The following is a 22,682-nucleotide window of genomic DNA, read 5'->3' as shown; positions in this document are numbered from 1 at the left end:
AGGATTATATTAACAAATAAAGAATAAAGCAGAAGAAAAAAAGAGAAAAATTCCATTCACAGACACATAGAGACACATTAAAATCTAAAAGAAACAGAGTTCTAGAGGAAAATGAAAAGAGAATTTGGGCGGGTGGGGAGAGGGACCAAAGATTTGGTGGTTTCCAATCACTGTGATTCAGAATGTGGTCAGAGGAGCATGAAAACTGCCCAGAGCACCTGTGAAAACACAGACAGTTGGCCCTACTGTAAACCTACACGTCAGACTCACTGAGGGCCTGGACCCAGAAATCTGTCATCAAAACCACCTCCTCAGTTTGTTCCCAGGCACACGAACACCTAAGAACCACCACCTGAGGATCGACAGGAGTGGCTCTGTGTGCCAAGATGCAAAACTTCAGAGGATTCCTAACCCCAAAGTCAAAACTGATGAATAATATTTTGTACCTTTAAGAAAGATGAGGACCTTGATTTTTTTTTTTTTTTTTAAATAGCAAAAGCAGGTGACTTCACAACACAAATACTGTATTCCCATCAAATCTGAGAGCATTTCTTTTTGTCATTTTTAAGAAGGAAAACCCCCTTTCCTGGTGGGACAGGGTCAAGCCTTATGTTTCATCTCAACAATTAAGACTGCTTGTTTTCTAATCATTGACAAGAGAGAACTTCTGAGAGCTTCCTGAATAATGTATGAAATTTTAGAACATATGCCCATTCTTACAAAGAAAATTTTCATAGGATTTATCAGATTTTCAAACTGGGTTGGCTGTCCCCCATAACAAGAACCACTTCCTAAAGTTAATACAAAGACTTTTTTAAAATCATGTTGCATTTTTGCAACCATAGACACAAAGCATACCTTGATTAATCCAATTGTCTTCACTGATCAGTCAGCCAAAAATTTCTTCTTCATTGTCTTAAACAGACAGTAAGGTCTGAAAATCAAGCTTCGATGACTGACAAATTTGGATTTGGAGATCAGAAACTGAAGTCAGATAACACCACCCATTTGATTCATCTTCTACAACTTTGTTTCCTCCTACATTCTATGGAGTTGTCAGTTACATCTATAATTTCTTTCTCCTGTAGAGTTCAAACTCCTTCCCTTCATGTCCATGTTTACATCACTGTCTAGAATTCTCTTTTATTTGACACTGGAGGAAATGACTGGTTTTTTAAACCCTCAAACACCAATGGCTAACAGCCCATGCTGCAAAGCCAGCCAATTTCCATGTATGTTTAAAGTTCACAGAGTTTCCATTCTCAATACAGATTTATAAAAGGAAATTTCACCAATTGTAAATAGCATCATTTATCAAGTTTATTGCTCCAGCAAGTCTGATTTCAGAAGTTACCTGGCTGAATGACTTTTACGTGGCTCCAGTCTTCTGGCAAAAATTCATTTTTAAAAATTTTGGCACAAGGGGAAGGTGTAAGAAATGGTACACATGAAATACATACAGTTCTTGGCATATCAATTATACCTCAGTAAAACAGTTTTTTAAAAATAAGTAAATAGGGACACCTGGGTGGCTCAGTCAGTTAAGCACATCATGATTCCAAGGTCCTGGGATCAAGTCCCGCATTGGGCTCCTTGCTCAGCCAGGAGCTTGCTTCTTCCCCTGCTTGTGCTCTTTCTTTCTCTTTCTGACAAATAAATTTAAAAATCTTTTTAAAACATAAAAAAAGTAAATAAAAAGCTAAGGGGGAAAAAGATAAAAGCACAAGAAACCCCAATCAGCACCACTGACTTTGCAAATTTATTTAGGCTGTGAAACAGAGACCAAGCCTTTGTTTTCTTTAAGTCAGTCCCTTCCCCCTTTAATTATAAAGAACATACTGCAAATCACATATTTAGTCACCCTACAAATTAACCAGAGTCCTTACAAAAACTAGAAATCAGTTCATATTTCATGTACCCAGAGAAGGTTCAATTAATCACAGAAACAAAAGAATTTTTAATGTGCCTGCCTCATCATTGCCACGAACACCTGCTCACTCCTAGTACCCTGAGTGCCCTTTGCCAATTCAAGTTATGTTTTAGAACTGACCTTAGCTTAAAATATATATTATTTTTAAAATAGGTAATCAGCCCAGTGTGTGCTTTGTGTGTCCTTTACCTGAGGCGACAAAAATAATATTCATTGGTGGTCAGTCTCTGTCAACAGTGGAGAAAACATATGTTTATCACTAATGTAGGCAATTTCGAAATATTTTACTTCCCTTGTCTTCTCCCTGAAAAATGAAATTTTATCAACCCTTAGGGTTCTTATCCACATTTCACTTCTGGGGGTGTCTTCACCCTCCCAGAGACCATGCTCAGGTTCGTGATTTGATCTCGTAAATTGTAGCCAAAGGGATCCCCAAGGACATAACTAGGTACTGGCATCTCGCAATTCTTTTCCATTCCAAAACCAACATGCGTAACTATAACAGAGGATAGATTCTCATCATTCTAAGACAGATGTGCACAGTCTTCCAGAAAACGGGGGGAAGTGTACTAATTAGATTCCTAAAATGCAGGCCTGAGATCAGGTATGCGATCAGCACCACCATGCCTGGGGAGCCCAGGACTTCCCTGCCCGCCCCAATCCCAGCCCCAACCTTGCTACAAAGACCCCACTTCTGTCATTCTGGGTAAGCCTCCAGATTCCAGATTTTTGGAACCCTTCTCTGTGTCACCAACAGGTGACAAGTTTTGGGGTCAGTTGAACGAAGCGAACTTGGAGAGTGTTTGAAAGCCTCTACGTCTCTAGGTTTTCATTTGAAGGATTCACAGTTACTTACAAAAGAGGTCATAGAAATACATGTGTTCTGATGTAGGGTTGGAAGAAAACACCACCCGCTCCCACTCCTGCATGCACAGAGGCAGTGCTCTGGGATATGGGGCGGGATCGTGGCTGCTGGATGTGCTGTGTGGGACTCCGTCTCTTCCCTGCCTGCATGGCTCTCGCCTGTCCTTCAGGAGCAAAAAGGGTGCAAACTACATTTCCCACACTTCCCTGCCAGCAGGGCTGGGTCCGGCGAGAGTCCATCCGTGTCAGGTTGTTATCCACCATCTCAAGGGATGAGAAAGAAAAAGCAACAGCCTTCTTTCTCCAACAGCAGCTCCTGGCAGAAGTGTGGACATGGGTAGACAGGTGACTCCAGCGTTTGCCAGCAAATTCTAGGAGCCCAAGATATCCAAGTCCTCTGGTGGTGACCTTCCCAAGATTTCCCCAAAGCAACCTTCCTCATCTACACCCCTCCCCATCCCCCACCCTTAAAATGGCTGTGTAAGCCCTTTAGCCTCCGTATTAAATCTCTTCCTTCCTGGTTCAGAAGTGGCCATTGTTTCCTGGACATGGCCCCATCAGTCATGGTTACACCCATTAGCCCGCAGATCTTAGAGCTGAAGGTATTAATCCCAGAAATTTGCTCTCTGTGCCCAGAAGCATTACAGTCCAGCAGACAGAATCTCCTAGAAAATGTACGGTAAAAACTCACAAATCCCAGAACTCCAGTGGGAGACTGCACGTGAATCAACTCCTTGAAAATTCAAGTGCTCCCTAACGTGGGCCCCAAGAGCAAAGGTGGCGACTCTCCCACAGGGGGAAGGACGCCTTCCACATTCATGAAGTTTCGGGAAAATTGGCTAATGCCTTCCTGGTGCGAAATGAACTCCAGTACGACACCTCATCTCTAATGTGGTGCTCTCCAGAGTTTTTCTCTCCTATGGAATCCAGGGCGACTTTAAAGGAAAGTGTGACACCAAAACTACTGGAAATGTAAGCATCTCCAAATACTAAATTCTTCAAGGGTTTGGGGAAAGATTTATTTTGGCATGAGTTGACTTTAGAAGTGTTAGAGGATGATGGATGTAAATATATGGATTTTTCTACCTTTCTTTGGTCAGAGGTAATTTCAGAAAGCAACCCAGAGTTTTAAAAGATGGCAGAGAACCTGGAAAATGAGGTCCCTGAGATGCACATGGTTCATAACACTTTCTGCCATGAGAGGGATGTTTTTCTCTGTGTAGTCCTCTAGGGTAGGTCCTGATTATGGCTGCTGAGCGCATGACACGTGGCTGATACAATGGAGAAAATGTGTAACTTTATGTAATTGTAATCTAAAAAATGTAAACAGTCACATGGGGCTACTGTTGGAAAGCAAAAAATTTTTCAAACCTATTCGACACAGGTCTGACGACAATATAAAAATGTTATATTTATAAAACTGGACAGCCACATGTGGAAGAATGAAATGGGACCACTTTCTTACACCACACACAAAAATAAACTCAAAATGGATGAAAGACTTAAATGTGAAGCAAGAATCCATCAAAATCCTAAAGGAGAACAGAGGCAGTAACCTCTTGGACCTTGGCCACAGCAAGTTCTTGCTAGACATGTCTCTAAAGGCAGGAGAGACAATAGCAAAAATGAACTATTGGGACCTCATCAAAATAAAAAGCTTTTGCACAGCAAAGGAAACAGTCAACAAAAACCAAAAGGCAACCTACAGAATGGAAGAAGATATCTGCAAACATCTTATCAGATAAAGGGTATCTTTAAGATACTAGATATCCTAGAATCTAGTATCTATGATCTTTAAAGAACTTATCAAACTCATCACCCCCAAAAAACAAGTAATCCAGTCAAGACGTGGGCAGAAGACATGAACAGACATTTCTCCAAAGGAGATACACAAATGGCCAACAGACACATGAAAAAATGCTCAACATCACTAGGCATCAGGGAAACACAAATCAAAACCACAGTGAGATACCACCTCACACCAGTCAGAATGGCTAAAATTAACAAGTCAGGAAACGACAGATGTTGGTGAGGATACAGAGAGGGGAACCTTCTTACAGTGTTGGTGGGAATGCAAGCTGGTGCAGCCACTCTGGAAAACAGCATGTAAGTTCCTCAGAAAGTTGAAAATAGAGCTACCCTATGACCCAGCAATTGCATTACCAGGTATTTATTTGAAGGATACAAACACAGTGATTCAAAAGGGCACATGCACCTCAATGTTTATAGCAACAATGTCCACAATACCCCAAATATGCAATGAGTCCAGATGTCCATCAGCAGATAAATGGATAAAAAAGATGTGGCAAGGGCGCCTGGGTTGCTCAGTGGGTTAAGCCTCTGCCTTCAGCTCAGGTGATGATCCCAGGGTCCTGGGATCAAGTCCCACATTGGGATCCTTGCTCAGCAGGGGGCCTGCTTCCCCACCCACTTTCTCTGCCTGTCTCTCTGCCTACTTGTGATCTCTCTCTCTCTGTCAAATAAACAAATAAAATCTTAAAAAAAAAAAGATGTGGTATATATAAACAATGGAATATTATTCAGCCATCAAAAAAGAATAAAAGCTTGCCATTTGCAATGACATGGATGGAACTAGGGGTATTATGCTGAACCAAATAAGTCAGAGAAAGGCTAATACCATATGATTTCACTCATATGTGGAATTTTAGAAGCAAAATTGATGAACATAGGGGAAGGGAAGAAAAAATAGAAGAAGATAAAAATTTAGATGTGGCACACCCCAAGAGACGCTGAACTCTATAAAGCAAACTGAGGGTTGCTGGAGGGGAGGTAGGTGTTGGATGGGGTAACTAAGATATGGGCATTAAGGAGAGCACTGGGTGTCATAAGCAACAGAGCACTAAATTATACCCCTGAAACTAATTTTAAAAAATTACAAAATGCATCATGTTGTCAATTTATGCACAATAAATAAAATCTTAAAATTTATAAAATAAAAATTATAATCTAAAAAAAACCCCAAAAAACAAAAATCTTATATTCAATGAGTACATTTATAGAAAGAATAAAATTACATCAAAATATAAAGTCCTTTATATAGCATTAATAATAAATTGACTGCTATGTAAAGTCAGTATGTACTGAAGTCATAGCTATATATCGCTTTCCAATTTAAAAATTTTATTTTGGGGGCACCTGGGTGGCTCTTTCGGTTAAGGGTCTGCCTTTGGCTCATGATCCCAGGGTCCTGGGTTTTTTACATTGTGGAGAATCTGCTTGAGATTCTCTCTCCCTCTTCCTCTGCCCCTCCCCCTGCTCATGTTCTTTCTCTCTAAAATAAATAAATAAAAATCTTTAAAAAAAATTTTTTTTAAATTTTGGGGCACCTGGCTTGGTAGAGCAGCTTGGTAGAGCAGGTACTTTTAATCTTTAGGTCATGAGTTTGAACCCCACGATGGGCATAGAGACTGCTTAAAAAATAAAAAAATAAAATATGAATGCTTAAAAAATTAGTTAGATTTTAATTAGTTAGATTTTAATTAGACAAACAGTAAATGAGAACATTGTTGTTAACCCTTCAAACAATTCAGATAAACACCAAGCCCCTACACCCCATCAGTCATTTCCATTCCCCATGTCCTCTGGGGGCATGGCAGAAATACTGTTATAGGTTAGATGTATATATTTTCAGAATTTCTTCCATGCACTTAGAAACATATCTGTCGGAGATGTGTGGGTGTCTCAGTCACTTAAGCATCTGCCTTCGGCTCAGGTCATGATCCCAGGGTCCTGGGATTGAGTCCCACATTGGGCTCCCTGTTCAGCGGGGAGCCTGCTTCTCCCCCACCCTCTGCCCCTCCCCCTGCTTCTGGAGTCTCTCTCTGACAAATAAATAAAATCTTCAAAAAAGAAACATATTTGTATATAGATACAATCTATGGATTCATGTTAGATTAAATTAGAACATATTTTCTTGTTCTCAGTATAGTTGCACATAGACCTCATTCTTTCGCATGGCTGTGTAGCATTCCTAAGTGTGGAATTTTGTGTGTGTGGCCTATCTGACCATATTGATCATTCTTCCCTTGCTAGAATCCTTTTTTTTTTTTTTTAAAGATTTATTTATTTATTTTAATTGGGAGACAGAGAGAGAGAGAGACAGCCCATAGAAGGAGAGGGAGAAGCAGGCTCCCAGCGGAGCAAGGAGCCCAATGTGGGACTTGATCCCAGGACCCAGGATCATGACCTGAGCTGAAGGAAGATGCTTATCCAACTGAGCCAGCCAGGCACCCTTCCCTTGCTAGAATTCTAATTTATTTGTAGCTTTTTTTTTCTATCACAAACAATATCACAATGAGTGTTCTTTTATGCAATTCTTTGTGTATATTTTAAATTTTAACATTTCCCTCTGTGATGACTGTATAATTCATATTCATCATTGCCTCCCCTGATATTATCAAAGTTTGGGGAATTTGTGTTTTTTGTGTTGTTTTTTGTTTTTTGTTTTTTGTTTTGTCAAACTGAAGAGCCAAAAGTGAATCTTATTTAGATTTTCCTCTATTTACTAATGAGGTCAAGCACCTTCCCATATGCCTGCTAAATTTCATCTTTTGTGAATTGACTATTTAAATCATTCATATCATTTTTTAAATCAGAAAAACACATATGAAAACACACCAAGATTAGGGCCAAATTATCTCTTCTGGAATATACAGTGCCTTGCACATACAGCTCTGTAAATACTTCCTGAATAAATGAATAAAACAGACAATACCACAAAAATCTCACACACACACACACACACACACACACACGAAAGGATTAACTAAGTCCATACTATTTTTAACCTAAGTTCCATATTTCAAAGTATCAGGTGTGGACAGGTAAATGACAAGTTTATATCACAACCTCTAGAACTCCCCATTATTCTACTAGACCAGTAAACTGTAAAAATCCAACTTAAAAAAAAATACTCATTCTATAACCCCCTCAAAAAGTATTTCTGATGGAACTGTTATTCTAATTCCAAGTAATTTTTCTCCAGACTTCAAGCTCCCTAAATTCTCCCCAGTAAAATAAGAATATTTTAATTCATGGACTTTTTGAATTTCACAGAGTTGATCACCATAGCTAGATGATTAAGATAATTTAAGATACTTTCCAGCACAAATACTCCAGAATGTGTCCACTCCTGCCTTATCAACACCGGCTCTGGTAAGAGTACTCTGTATTTCTCTTGGTGGACTCTTCTCCTTCCTAGTCTCCATCCACAAGGCATCTACAAGGGTGCCTCCAATCCCAACCCGTTGGGTGGGTTTAGAACCAAAAATTGGCTTGAGTAGCCAAGTGGAGATGATTATTTATCACCCCCAGGGCTTCTGCAGGAGCACTAGAGGAAGTCAGTCTCTCTCCAATGTAAGTCCAAAGTGACGATGAGCCATTTTGCTACCTGGTCTACAAAACATGCTTGAGAACAAAACCAAAGGAAAAGTGAGTGAAGTCTGGAAATTGACATAGAAACAGGGCAGGAAAGGAGAGAACCACGTCCTGAGTGTGACATTTAAACCATGCGATCAAGTTGCACTTGAAATCATATCTACCTGTCAACTTTGCAAAGTACCCTAAAATATGAAATTCAAAAAAAATTCTTTTTCAGTCCTCTTTTACTTGATACCACTGGAATTCGGGTTTTGGTCCCTTATGATGGAAAAAATCCCCACTCACACATTTGGACCACAAGTATTTTTTTGAGGGCTCATTCTGAATTATCAAATATCCGGGTGACCTCAGCTTCCCTCCGCCTCTCTGCTGGCCAGAGACTTTGTCTGAGCCTGCACTTCTGCAGCTGACCACAGCATCGCTTCTTAGGTGTGCAACATTTTCTCTGCATTAAATTCTCTCATGCAAATAATGGTACAGAAGCTACACAGATCAAATGATACCATCCTTGCTTTATTAATGAGAAAAATGGAGACACAACAAAGCTAAGGAAGTTCAAGGTCTGGGACAATATCCAAGACTTCCAACTCTGCTGCTTCTTCGGAGCCTGTGCCTTTCCCCAACGATGCAAAAGGTGCAGTGAATGAGCAACAAGACCCAAAACACTGCAGAAGTTGTCAGTGTCTCACGATGCCATCCTGGACATTTCCTGCCCTTGTGCACTGGAAACCACTTTTAGTTTATACTCTACAGGAAGGTATATGGAAATGCCCTCTTCTGCAGTAATAAACAGCACACAGTCAAGGCTGTTCCCTATCACAGTCAATGCTGATCCCACCAAAGGAAGCAGCGGAAGGAAGGACAGTTCTCAGAAGCCACTGAACCTTCTGGCAACCAGCTTTTTAAAGGAAACAGGGTAAACGCGGCCAACAGCTTAGTGGGAGAGTTAGGAACACCATCTGGAATTAGATAAATTGGTGCCTGGATGTGAGGTTTGTCACTTAATCCTTGCGTGACATCAGTAAGTCACTATGCTATTTTATTCTCACCACCTCCTCTGAGTTGGCTCAACCCTCCTCCGTCCTGGTGAGGGGCAAGGAGGGGAGCCATTTAAGCAGCCGCTCCAGCCTTGAGAAGGCCTAGCAGAACAAGGAGCCTCGGTCATCTCCCTGTTCTTCCTAGCTTCCTTCCAGGCACTGATGACACGACATCGTTTACTACACAGTTTGTTACCAATCTTGACTTGCATTAGAGCCAGAAGAGCAGCGGTGACCCAACCCGCACCCACCAGAACCAGCACGGGGTCAGAGTTACACCTCATTCTTTCTCTGCAACACAAGCACCTCCCGTACCCCTTCTCCGGCTTTCCTAGGAGGTGATACTCAGGAAACCAGCGACCATGGCTCTAAAGACCATTCACAGAGTTCATGCATGGGTTTTCTGGTTTTTGTTTTTTTCGTTAGAATGTCATGCATTTGGAGAAGGGTTCCCATTGTCAGAAACTAGATGCTGGACAAGAACAGTCTTTCCTTTCGGATCCTTTGCCTTGTTTGCTCAAACCTGAAATGTGTCAGCCACAAACACGCTTCGGTCCTCCTACACCTTATTCTGTCAGCTTCTCCACAAGGTACCGGAGGTATGGGCATCTCTCAGGAACTTGCTCATTCCACATCATCTAATTAGCCTCCCTGAATGCAGGGCTTTTCCCTACTGATGGGGAGTACCCAATCCTGTCCTCTCTGAGCCTTGGTTGTCCCATCTGTAAGATGGGAGCAGAGAGAAAACATTGTGCTCAGGTAGAATTCTCCAGAGGATATCTAGAGGATATGCATTCTCTAGAGGATATCCCCCCAGGAAGCTACTCTGCAGCTCCGGTCTGAAGACATGCAAATTTTGTCCAGTTAAGTAGAAACTGAGTTGACTTCCCTTACCCCTGACTGTGGAAAAAACCATGTGTGCCTCCGCTTGTATATTCGCTTCAGGAGTTCTGATCTACAAACGTGTTTCTTCTTCGGATTTTCTTTTGAGTCAGTTGTAACATCTGCCTGGTTCTCTCGCTGCTTAATGAGCGGGATAACATCTTTAACAGCCATTCTTTTTTTTTTATGTTTGAGGGTAGTCATCATTTCACCACCCTTTTTGAAAATTATTTTTAACAGAAATAAAAACATTACCCATCTCAGAGGGCTGGAGATGAAGCTTTAGTCTAGTCGGATTCTTCGAAGAGGCAGCTGCTGTATCTACAAAGTAATGTTTACAAAACTTAGTGTGCATTAAACACTCAATAAATGTTATCTGTGATTATTTCAAAAGAGGAGGTCATTTTTCAACCAATAGTTTTTATTTTTAACGTTTATATAAATCTTCAGATAAACGACTCTCTATCAGAATTGCTAGCGATAGATGTCTGGGGGGAAAAATGGACCTTCTTCCCTCAAAATTAATAATGTTGGCTCCCAGCCTGGCCAACCCAGGTCGAACAGCCCCCCTTCTCTGGGAATAATGCCTTGCTGAAGCTTTCTCCCATCTGGGCATTTTCTTCATAAAACATAGTAATCAAAACATGGTAACAGAAATTTTCTAACTGGCAACAATAGGGAATCTGTGTGAAAAGTGGAAGTAATTACTTCCAAGTACGAAATAAGAATGTGCCTCTAAAAGCAAATAGGAAAGGTTAATTCTCAGGCCTCTGGCAGATCTGTGTTACAATGTTCCAAAGTACAACCACAGCAAGGGAGCCCCAACAATCATGCCTTGTTCCCGTTTTACTTCTTAAGCTTACAGCTAAAAAGACATTCCCCAGCCATTTGCGGTTGCTTTCTACCAACTGCTGGCCTTTGTCCTTTGGGGGACAGAAATTTCCTCCAATGGATGGGGCTATGGCAAAGAATGGGAAAGAGTTTATCACGTATGTATTTTTTAAGTAATAAAACAACCATATATTGTGATGAACAATTATTTTTCCTGCCACTGATGTAATTTTTTTTTTTAAAGATTTTATTTATTTGACAGACAGAGATCACAAGTAGGCAGAGAGGCAGGCAGAGAGAGAGGAGGAAGCAGGCTCTCCGCTGAGCAGAGAGCCCGATGTGGGGCTCGATCCCAGGACCCTGGGATCATGACCTGAGCCGAAGGCAGAGGCTTTAACCCACTGAGCCACCCAGGCGCCCCTGATGTAATTTAATGATTGTATTTAATCTTATTTTCCTAAGTGTGAATACTTCCAGTATTTGAGTTTTTTTTTTCTCCCTCCCAGTATTTGACTTTCTCTCTTGCTTCTCATTTACAGAAGAAGCTACTGTCAAATCTTTAACTTTCATGGTAGGTCTTCAGCCAAAGAAAACCATACAGGAAGACTAACAGTCACTGAAATGCTCTATACATAAGGCTCTGATATTACAAAAATTCCAAGGAGATTTTGTATTTTTCTCACCTTTGCTTGCTTGCAACAAACACATCCCATCTTCAAAAAGCTTTTCTGTTTTTACCTTACTGAATTAAACTTTTTCTATTAACATGATTTGCTTCTTAACAATGATAGTTAGTCCTAATGACCAAATCTGTTTTCTGCTTGTCAGTGTAGACCTGTGGGTCATCATAGTAGACACTCGATGGAATTGCCAGATGCTTAATTCAATCAGAGGTCTTCGATACCACACATACCCTGTCCCATTATGCAGCTACTCTAATCCTAGCCAATCAAATGTACTATGCCCATTCCATTGATTGCCTCCATGATTAGTCATTGCGGCCTAGAAATGTCATAAAAAAGAAAACCATTGGGCGCCTGGGTGGCTCAGTGGGTTAAAGCCTCTGCCTTCGGCTCAGGTCGTGATCTCAGGGTCCTGGGATCGAGCCCCGCATCGGGCTCTCTGCTCTGCAGGGAGTCTGCTTCCCTCTCTCTCTGCCTGCCTCTCTGCCTACTTGTGATCTCTGTCTGTCAAATAAATAAATAAAATCTTTAAAAAAAAAAAAAAAAAAAAAAAAGAAAACCATCAACTCAACCATACACTGACAGGGTAGAGACACTGGAACCAAGGCTAGCCTGGGGAAATTTAGTATGTCTAGAACTATCAAAGAGTTGCAGCCATTCTGTGTAAGATTGGTAAGAACATTGCCAGCTGGACCCAAGAGGCGTCTGTACCAGACGTCTTTACCACCCCATTAGACCCGATTCACAGTATGCACCCATTCCCCACACAAACCACCACCAAAGCAGAGCATTTCAGTGAGAGAATTTGCAAAAGACAACTAATTCTAACTTAACAAAGTCCTCTAAGGAACCTCAACTGATAGAAAGGCATTTCTCCCTGGACACTGAGCTTTCTTCTTCATTATGCACGTGGTGCGTATTTGAAATAACAGCACGTGAGAAGGATTAGTGTGAACTCTGTTAATCAGGGAAAGCTTCGCTGAACAGACGAAATGCACTTTTTTGCAGGTCTCCTGAAAATATGCATGCATAATGTTTTATCAGCTTCTTGCACTATATACCGTAAGAGCATCTTACTCCCTTCTGTATTCTGAGCTCCCAAAACCTGTCACAACCCATCACCAAAGCTCTCTTACCTGAGCAACTCACACTGCAGGCGTCAGGCAGGTGGCGGCCCTCCTGCACATTTGTATACTTACTCCCCTCCACACCTGTTCGGGCCAACTGCACATTCTATTGTAATTATTAAAGAAATAAAAGTGGGAGGGGCGCCTGGGTGGCTCAGTGGGTTAAAGCCTCTGCCTTCGGCTCAGGTCATGGTCCCAGGGTTCTGGGATCAAGCCCTGCCTCGGGGCGGGGGGGGGGGGGGGGTCTCTGCTCAGCGGGGAGCCTGCTTCCTCCTCTCTCTCTGCCTGCCTCTCTGCCTACTTGTGATCTCTGTCTGTCAAATAAATAAATAAAATCTTTTAAAAAAATAAAAATAAAAACATAAATAAAGGTGGGAGCAGAAAACATCATCGTCGTTCTTCCAACTTACTTCCAAGAAGTAAGTTCAGGCTTTAGAAAAACTCGATGAAGGTGAGTAGCTACCAAAAAAAAAAAAAAAATGCTGTTAAGGGAGTTGGGGACCAGAGAGAGGTAAATAATCAGAGGAAAAACACAGATTTATGCCTTCAGGTTGCCCTGAGGGTGAGTTCCTGCTCCATTTTAAACAAACCCTCCAAAAAGAAATCCATGGCAAGGTACTATGGGAGTTGGGGCGAGGAAAGCAAGACAATTCCAGGGAGCAGCCACTACGAGAAACTAACAATCAATGTATGGTTATGGATGTCACGTTACAATATTTAGGTTAAAATTTTTTTTTGTCTGTAGTTCCCTGGTCTGACTTTGAATCAACAGCCCAAGTGTCAGTCCCCATGGCTTTAGCTAAAAGAGTTCTACTAATAGCAATATTCCAAAAGGGTTAAGTGAAAGGCTCTCTGACGAGGTGAGTCTAGAATGCAAAGGGTATAGGGGCCTACGAAGGCAGAATGGTGGGACAGCAGAGGGCTCAGGTGAAGGCTGGGCAAACCTGAAGAGCGACAGTCCTTGCTTCTCCCCACGCCTGGCTCCGAAGATTTCGCTCTGCTAGGCCGGCCTCATTTTAAGGGACAAAATTCAAAGATCATTTCCTCCCTCCTGAGGCGTTTCTGTGTCCTGCCGTCACTTCCAATTACTTGTTCATTACCCTGAGCCACTTAGAGACATCTTACAAGGTTTCTTAGTCATTTTACCTCACATCAAAATATGCCAAGACGCCAGTACCGGTCCTGTCTGGATCCAGCCCAAGGCAACGCTCTGCGTTTTTCATGTTTTGTGTTGCTTATTAAGAGATAAAGATTTGGGCTTGTTCATTAGGCATCATCTCAAAAACTGTTCCATAAGCTTATATTGACTTCTTGTGAGAACTAATCCCTCCAATGTTTCTTACCCAGAAATGTTCTAGGAAATTCCAGACCAGAGCATCATAGAATTAATTGTGCCTTTTCAAGGTCTGCTCTAAGAAAAAGAAAAATGCAAAAAAAGAAAAAAAAGGGAAAAAAAAAAGCAGTTATAAAGGCTTGGATAAAGATGAAATAACGGAATTCATTAAAATCACCTTTTCCCTCCTTTTAAAGTTTACCTTTCCCAAATTCACTGGTATCCATCTGAACCCTAACAAGTGCTCAGAGCTCCCCAAAACTGACAGCCCAGAAAGGCCTGCACAGATCCTTGTCATGCATCTCTTGCCTTGGCCTTCCGTTCCCTCACTGCTCAGAAACCCTTTACCAGTTACTATGGGCCAGGCCTGGGAGGTGCAAGCGAATCTTCCCAGCATCATTTGGATGTTGACCCTCAAACCCACATATGTGAGCCAGACCTCTGCTGTCAGATCTGTCTGTCCAGAAAAACCAAAAAAAAAAAAAAAAAAAAGAGAGAGAGAGAGAGAGAGAGAAAAGAAAAAAGTCAGGCTGCAAAGAGAGAGCCCAGTTCAGCAGCAGACATTCACAACCATGATTTTGATGAACTTCTTCTATTTCACATTCTAAACATCAACAACCCTGTTCTACAGGATATCTTTTTGTCCTTCAAAAATAAGTGGTTTTTACTTTTGAGTGTGGCACACGTAGGATTTTTTTTATTAGATATTTCTTTTCTTTTTTTTAATTTAAATTCAATTAATTAACATATAATGTATTATTTGTTTCCAGGGTACAGGTCTGTGATTCATCAGTCTTACACAATTCATAACGCTCACCACAGCACTTACCCTCCCCAGTGTCCATCCCCTGCCACCCCATCCTTCCCACCCGCCTCCCCTCCAGTAATCCTCAGGTTGTTCCTGAGATTAAGAGCCTCTTATGGTTTGTCTTCCTCTCTGATTTCATCTTGTTTCATTCTTTCCTGCCTTCCCCTATGATCCTCTGTCTTGTTTCTCAAATTCCTCATATCAGAGATACCACATGAAAATTGTCTTTCTCTAATTGACTTATTTCGCTTAGCATAATACCCTCTAGTTCCATCCCTGTGGTTGCAAACATTAAAGTTTCATTTCTTTTGATGGCTGCATAGTATTCCATTGTATATATGGACCACATCTTCTTTATCCATTCATCTGTTGATGGACATCTAGGCTCTTTCCATAGTTTGGCTATTGTGGACATTGCTGCTATAACATTTGGGTGCACGTGCCCCTTCAGATCACTACATTTGTATCTCTAGGGTAAATACCCAGTAGTGCGATTGCTGGGTCATAGGGAAGCTCTGCTTTCAACCTTCTGAGGAAACTCCATGCTGTTTTCCAGAGTGGCTGCACCAGCTGGCATTCCCACCAATGGTGTAGGAGGATGTGATTTCTTTTGTCTCTAAATAATCCCAGAGGAAGGGAATGAGTTCTACTATCCTGGAAAACAAACAGAGCTGATAAATGATAGAAATATACATAGATGATTAGAAATAAAGAGATATATGATCTGTTGTGTTTATAAGAAGCATCTACCTAGGGGCATCTGGGTGGCTCAGTAGGTTGGGCATCTGCCTTGGGCTCAGGTCATGATCCCACGGTCCTGGGATGGAGCCCCCAATCGGGCTCCCTGCTCAGTGGGAGCTTCTCCCTCTCCACTCTGCTCATGCTCTTTCTCTCACATAAATAAATAAATAAATAAATAAATAAATAAATAAATAAAATCTTTGAGGGGAAAAAAAGCAGCAGCAGCACTTACCTACTACATGAAGTTGAACCATGGGTTTCTATCAAGCACAACATGAACACCATCCATTCCTAATAAATCACTCTTCCAGAATTATTAAGGCTTCCACCTTACTTAACTTTTCCCACAGAAGCAGGGTGATCCAACTACTTGAAACGGAAGTAAGGATATTCTCATAAGGACTTCCGGAAACCCCAGAAACAGTTCAGGGTAAACAAATCTCACAGAGAAGAGCTAGCATCTTTTTCTTTTCTTTCTTTTTTGATATCTAGAGCTGCAATAAGCATCCAGAGCAAGCAGCTGCCTTCCTTCCTATTAGCTGAAGGACAGGGCATTTTCTGGAGCCTGTGAACCCTGGGGTCCCGCCCAAGTCTGCCTTCCACAGGCATGGCTCCTGTCTTTTTGCCTGGTTCAAACTGTCCGCTCTTATCGCATCTTCTCAGAGACATCCAGGGGATTCATTTAACCCTACCATTTCTTTTTGTGACATCAACCACAGGTCATTGGCACTTACCGTGGGTGTACATTGTTGTCAACAAACCAGGTCTCCCACAGAGTGGATGCTAAACTGTGGACAGTGACATAAACACTAACTCAGTGTGTCTGCTGAAAACATGATCGGAACTTCACTGGGTTATACTTGCCTGTGGCCTCGTTGGTCTGAATATAATGCAACAATGTGTGTTCCCAAGAATTTAGGTAGTGGTAACTGTATTTTCGATGCCGTTTCATAAATGTTTTATAGTTTACCGAGGACATTAAAAATGTTTTCTGCAGCAAGCAAATAGCTCATAAGGTTTCATTCAACAGGACTTTCAGGCAAAGACAGCTCAAACATAATTCGACTCTCCTAATAAACAGGTATATGTTGCAGTCGACATTCACAGATGACATTTGTGTGGAGGAAGTGTTAGATTTGGAAAGTGTGTGCCATGCTCTATGCTGGGCTCTCCCACTCTGGCTTCTAAGAGTACATGACCTTAAAGGCGCACGTCCATGGAGCGTGGTCCCAGCTCCTGAACCCAAAGCCAACCAGAGAGCTTCCTGGTGGTTTCTGCACCATTAGCTCCTGTGCAATCCAGACTATCTTTAGGCTCCACCATTAACTTTACTGGAATCACCAAGATTTCCAAACAGGGTAGGATGTGGACATACATGTGAGTGATGGTTGAAAGATTCAGAAACAGTGGAGAACAAGGACAGCGCTGGCAAATCCTTTTTTTCTTTTTTAAAAGATTTTTATTTATTGGGGCGCCTGGGTGGCTCAGTGGGTTAAAGCCTCTGCTTTTGGCTCAGGTCATGACCTCAGGGTCCTGGGATCGAGCCCCACCACATTGGGCTCTCAGCTCAGCAGGGAGCCTGCTCCCCCCACACCCGCCCGACCCCACACCGCCGCCTGCTTCTCTGCCTACTTGTGGTCTCTGTCTGTCAAATACATAAATAAACATCTTAAAAAAAAAAGATGTTTATTTATTTATCTGATATCTTTTTAAGATTTTTATTTATTTATCTGATAGAGAGAGAGAGTGCAGAAGCAGGGGAAGTGGCGGAGGGAGAGGGAGAAGCAGGTTCCACAATGATCAGGGAGCCTGGGGTGAAGGCAGAGACCTAACCTACCAAGCCACCCAGGTGCCCAGCAAATCCTGTTATAGCAATCCCCACTATCCCTCTTTCCTTCTTAGCAGAACCAGCACTCAAAGCCCTTCTTTAAGATTGCCAGTAGTCTCCACCAGCGATCCAATGTGGCACTGGAGGGTAGAAGTTACTTGCCACTTTGCCAGATTACATTTCAGGATGCAGTAGTTCCACAGTTTACTGGAGGGCAGAGGAAAACAGGTCTTATAATCGAGATAAGCCAACAGTGTTGCATCCTCCATCCTGCTTTTGGGGCACTTGCATTTTAAAGGCCCAGAGAAGTCCTGCAGAAAGGAAGCCTAGTCCCTTTGATTAACGCAGCCTTTCCCACACTCGCAGAAATAGCAGAAGGTCCCTCAAAATGTACATGGCAAAACCTGCACTTAGAATCTCCTCATTCTCCACGTGTGAGGCCAATGTGAGGGCCACACAGCCCCCTCAGGGGGTGGCTATGGAAAGAGAATGCCAGGGTATCCTCTCTCTCCCTCTCACATTCAACAAACAGTTCCCCCGACTCCCAAAGTCCTCTGGAGATCTTTGCATATAAAAGGGAGTGCACAGAAGCCTCACAGCAGCCAGCAAACACTACAGACCAATAGCTATCCAGCCTCTAGCCCCTGGCTTCCTGCCCTGGCAAGGGCACTGGGCGCTTTGTGCTCACTCCCTAAATACAGGCTGTGTTTCCCATCTACTCGGAATCTGTAAGTGACCATGTTTGTTTTCGAATGGTTGATCAAATACCATAAAATTATATCCAGTACACCAACGCCTTAATAACCTAAATTAAATCGGATAAACTGCAGGTTGAACTCGGGGAAATTAAAGAATAATTAAATCGGAATTTTCTGCTTGATAAAGATCTCAGAGGTCTAATCCCCTCATTTTATAGGTGAGAGAATGGAACCCCAAGGAAACGAAATACATGTCAAAAGAAATCGAGTGGACTGTTTTTTATGGACCCAGAACAATGCAAACTACCTGTTGACAAATTCATTAGCACACAGAACGGATTTTTAGGACATTGTATATTAGATTAAAGGAGCCCTGGTGATGAGGAAAATCTAAACAACTGATGGGTTATCCAACAATCACACAACTCTCCTTCAAGTGTGCCTGCCTGGCGCAGTCCGTAGGGCACATGAGCCTTGATCTCAGAGCTGTGAGCTCAAGCCCCACACTGGGTGTAGAGCTCCCTTCTTTAAAAACCTAACTAACGATTCTATCTCTAATTTACTTACTTCTTTTAGTTACACTGATCACCTTTCTGTTGCTTTACATTCGATAAGGTAAAAGGGTACGGTATCACCTGGCTATACACATAGATACAAATGTGGGCCCTTTGGTGTTCAGCACCCCAATTGCATTTCACATAAGCTATCCTAAGCCCCTCTCATGAAGTACATGCGTAGACTGAGTTTATGGTTTGCTTAATGATGACAGAATGAGAGATGATAAATCTGATAGACGGGAGACGAACAGAGCTAGATTTGTCCATTATAAAACAACAAGGCTCAGAGATTATTTGACTTCCTTGAATTTCAAACTGATATGGGTTCCTAGCTTTATAATTCGCAAATGCCTTCTAAAAATCCCCAGTATCCCCTGTGCAAACATCGATCGAGGCAAATACGCGGGGAGCTCCCAGACAACAATATCAGAGAAGCTGAAACAGCAGGTTACAAAGCGGACCTCATCTTCAGCTTTTCCCGTTTCATTCAAACCTGTCGATGTACTGGGCTGGAGAATGAAAAGGCATCAGAAGGTCAGGTTTTGGAGGATCAAACTTTCCATTGTTCTTTGACTCAGAGATTGGCTGTGAGTACAGAGCTTTGCATAAGAATTAGTCCTCTTTGCCGTACCAAGTCAGCTATTTTCAGCACAGCCTCACAATCTTCGATTTCTGGGTATGTAACTATGGCAATAAGATTAAATGGCATTCAGTAAAATTCATTTTACAAATTAGCTTGGGAGGGTGTTGTCCATGATGGTGAGGAAAGAGCAATACGAAACAATGAGGAAACAAGAGGGAGAATGAAATCGGGTTTTATAATCGTCTTGGGGTCATCCTCAAAACCATCTTTGCTCTGTGGCAGTTTGTGAGTGATGTATGGTGACTTGGAAAAAAAAAAAAAGATCAGATAACTGCTTGACAGATTCCTTGACTCAGCGGAAGGAACCACACCTCTCCACTTGCCCCTGGACCATCACACAGCGTCCTTTGTCTGTGAGTGTTTCTGGGTCTGTGAGCTTGCCAGAGGCTTTGATCTGGGACTTTTTATACTAAATAACAGTCAAATCAATTTCAAACACCTTCATTACAGTACACAGCTCATTATGTTCTGGCATAACGTTTGGTTCCAAGCCCCAGGCCACGTTATAATGAGGACAGGAGTGCACACCAGTCCATGCTCCACAGTGACTCTGTATTTCTAGGCGACAGCTGCAATCACCGCTGGTCTAGGTGGAAAGCAGGCACTCATTTGCAGCCTTTAAAGATGCCTTCCTAATGTTTTAAACGGTTTGCCATAAAACGTGGTTTGGTTTTTTTTTTTTTCCTTAATCAAAGTATAGCTGACATATAATTTAGATTAGTTTCAGTTGTCCAACATAGGGACTCCACACCCATATACATTATGAAGTGATCACCACGATAAATCGAGCTACCGTCTGTCACCACGTAAAGTTGTTACAGTATTATTAACGATATTCCCTGAGCTGTACACTGTAGTTCCCCATCTTACTGATTTTGTAATTGAGACTTTGTATCTTTTCATCCCCTTAATCTTGTTACATTTTTCATTTTTTTCCTTTTCTGTTGGAAGCCTTTTTTAGAAATGTATATGTAGATATGGAAAAGCTGACGTTGGATAAACATTTTTTCAAATCTTTTTTTAAAAATATTTATTCATTTGAGGGAGAGAGAGCACAAGCACGGGGAGCATCAGGCAGAGGCAGAGGGAGAAGCAGAATCCGTGCGGAGCAGGGAGTCTGATGCTGGACTCGATCCCAGGATCCTGAAATCATGACCTGAGCTGAAGGCAGACGCTTAACCATCAGAGCAACCCAGGTGCCCCTATTTTTTTCAATCCTTAGTAAGTGACTTAACATGCACACATAGTATGGTACATAAAAAGTAGTTCTCTTATATCTGTTTCTTTAAAAGAAATTGTCTATATATCAATGTTGTCTATTTCTCTATATGCCTATGTCTCTATGTGTGGAGGTGTATCAACCTCCCTTCAAAACATAGATTCAAGACAATTACTTTATATGCAAAGTTAGAGGATAGCTTGCCGTCTTCTCCATCGTGGGTTCACAAAGAAACTCCAGGGCCTGGACTGGCCAACAGGCTGACGTATATTTACCCTTCTTCTTTTGATAAGGCAGGAAAATGAACATAACCCTCACGGCCTCATTTTTGCTCCATAGTATTTGCACTATTTCAATGCCTAAGTGACCATCCATGAAATTGTGACATTACACTTGAAATAAATGTGACACAATGTTGGCCGCCAGTGTTTTTCCTCTCTGATTTAATTATAAATTCTTGCTAAGAGACAATAATAGAGGAATTACTTCACTGGACACACAAGACATTACCAAAATTACTTGTGTTTCTCTGTTGCTGGGAATATAAGGTAGCGGGGCAGAAATTCTTTTCACTGTCACAACTGATTATCATTGATTAATTGTTTATAACTCTAGATGGAAACAAATGCATACTGGCATATAAATAATCATAACTTGTTTTCTTCCCGGCAAGTCATGGTCTGCTTGGCATCTGAGAAAATACTAGAGGAGCAGAGGAATTGAAATTTTTTTTTAAAAAAGGATTTTTTAAAAAAGGATTGTCACGAAGATAAAACAGATTTTATGCAGCATAAGCAAGTGCTAGGAGTTTTCATGTTAACCTTGAAACTCTACTTGAGAATGGGATTCAGCAATATTTTTATAGTTAGCCCTGAATATCTTAGAGGGATCTATGGGAAGAAAACAGTCCTTATGTGAAAGATCATTGGTTATAATGTAATATGACAGCCAAGGTCTCGCAGAGGGGGCCCGATTACTAAAAGCAGTATATTATCTGCATAATCCAGGGTCAGCAAATGGAGATGGAACAGACCAAAGGGTAACTTGAAATCGAGCCTTGTCCTTCAACACCTGTCATTAAAAGCCTTGGTTTCAAGTGGCGGAGGGGATCGCATCTAGAGAATGAGAAAGCTCGTGCATCAGGAAGGCTGCAACTCCGAATGGGTCTATGCAGATTGGCCGGGTCCTGAACTTGTTTGCTACTCTGGAGGTTAAAGACAAAGAGGCAGCTAAGGTCCACAACAGGGAAGAATTAAGTCGTGAAGTAGCCTTCACATTAAGCAAGCACACTGAGAAATAAATCTAGATTTACAGACAAATGTATTTGTCTTAAACACAGGTTTTGGGGCATCTGGGTGGTTCAGTCGGTTACATGTGTGCCTTTGGCTCAAGTCAACATCTTTGGGTCCTGGGATGGAGCCCTGCGTCGCAGCGGGGAGCCTCCTTCTCCCTCTCCCTCTCCCTCTCCCCCATCCCCACCCCCAACCGCTGCACATGTGCTCACTTGCTCTCTAATAAACAAATACTTAAAAAAAAAAAAAACAAGTTTATCTCAGAAACATTACACAGTATATTCATAAGATAAGGGTTTTGCATAAATAATAACATCTGAGTCACTACAGTTACAATCACTACATTTTGTCCCTAACATTTGCAGGTCAGGTGTAAGTGAAGGATACCTACATTTCACTTCCCAAGACCAAACGTCAGTCTGTTTAAAATAGCTGTTTTCTATCTTGGCTTGTTTCTGTGGAGGACGAAATGAACTGCTTTGAATCAGTATAAAATAAAAGATATGTCTTGAAATGCAAACATGGACCTGTTTTTTAAACAGGCATTAATGACCTGTAATCAAGGTACTAATCATTAAGTAGCAACACAGTGAACAATGTGAATTTTAAAATGAAAAAAAAAAAAAATGTTAGTGCTCTGGAACATACATACACAGCAAGCTAAATGCATAAAGCTCCTTCTGTAATTACTGAAGATTATTATAAATCAAATAAGAAATTAGTATTCCAGCTTCATTAGCCTGTAGCACCTGTTCATTAGACAACAGAAATGTTTGCCGTTGGGGAAGAGAAAAGAGACTTCCTAAGTA

This window comes from Lontra canadensis, unplaced genomic scaffold (genome assembly GCF_010015895.1).
Source record: "Lontra canadensis isolate GAN:19392208 unplaced genomic scaffold, GSC_riverotter_1.0 scaffold126, whole genome shotgun sequence".
NCBI lineage: Eukaryota > Metazoa > Chordata > Mammalia > Carnivora > Mustelidae > Lontra > Lontra canadensis.
Note: the sequence above shows the minus strand (reverse complement) of the source record.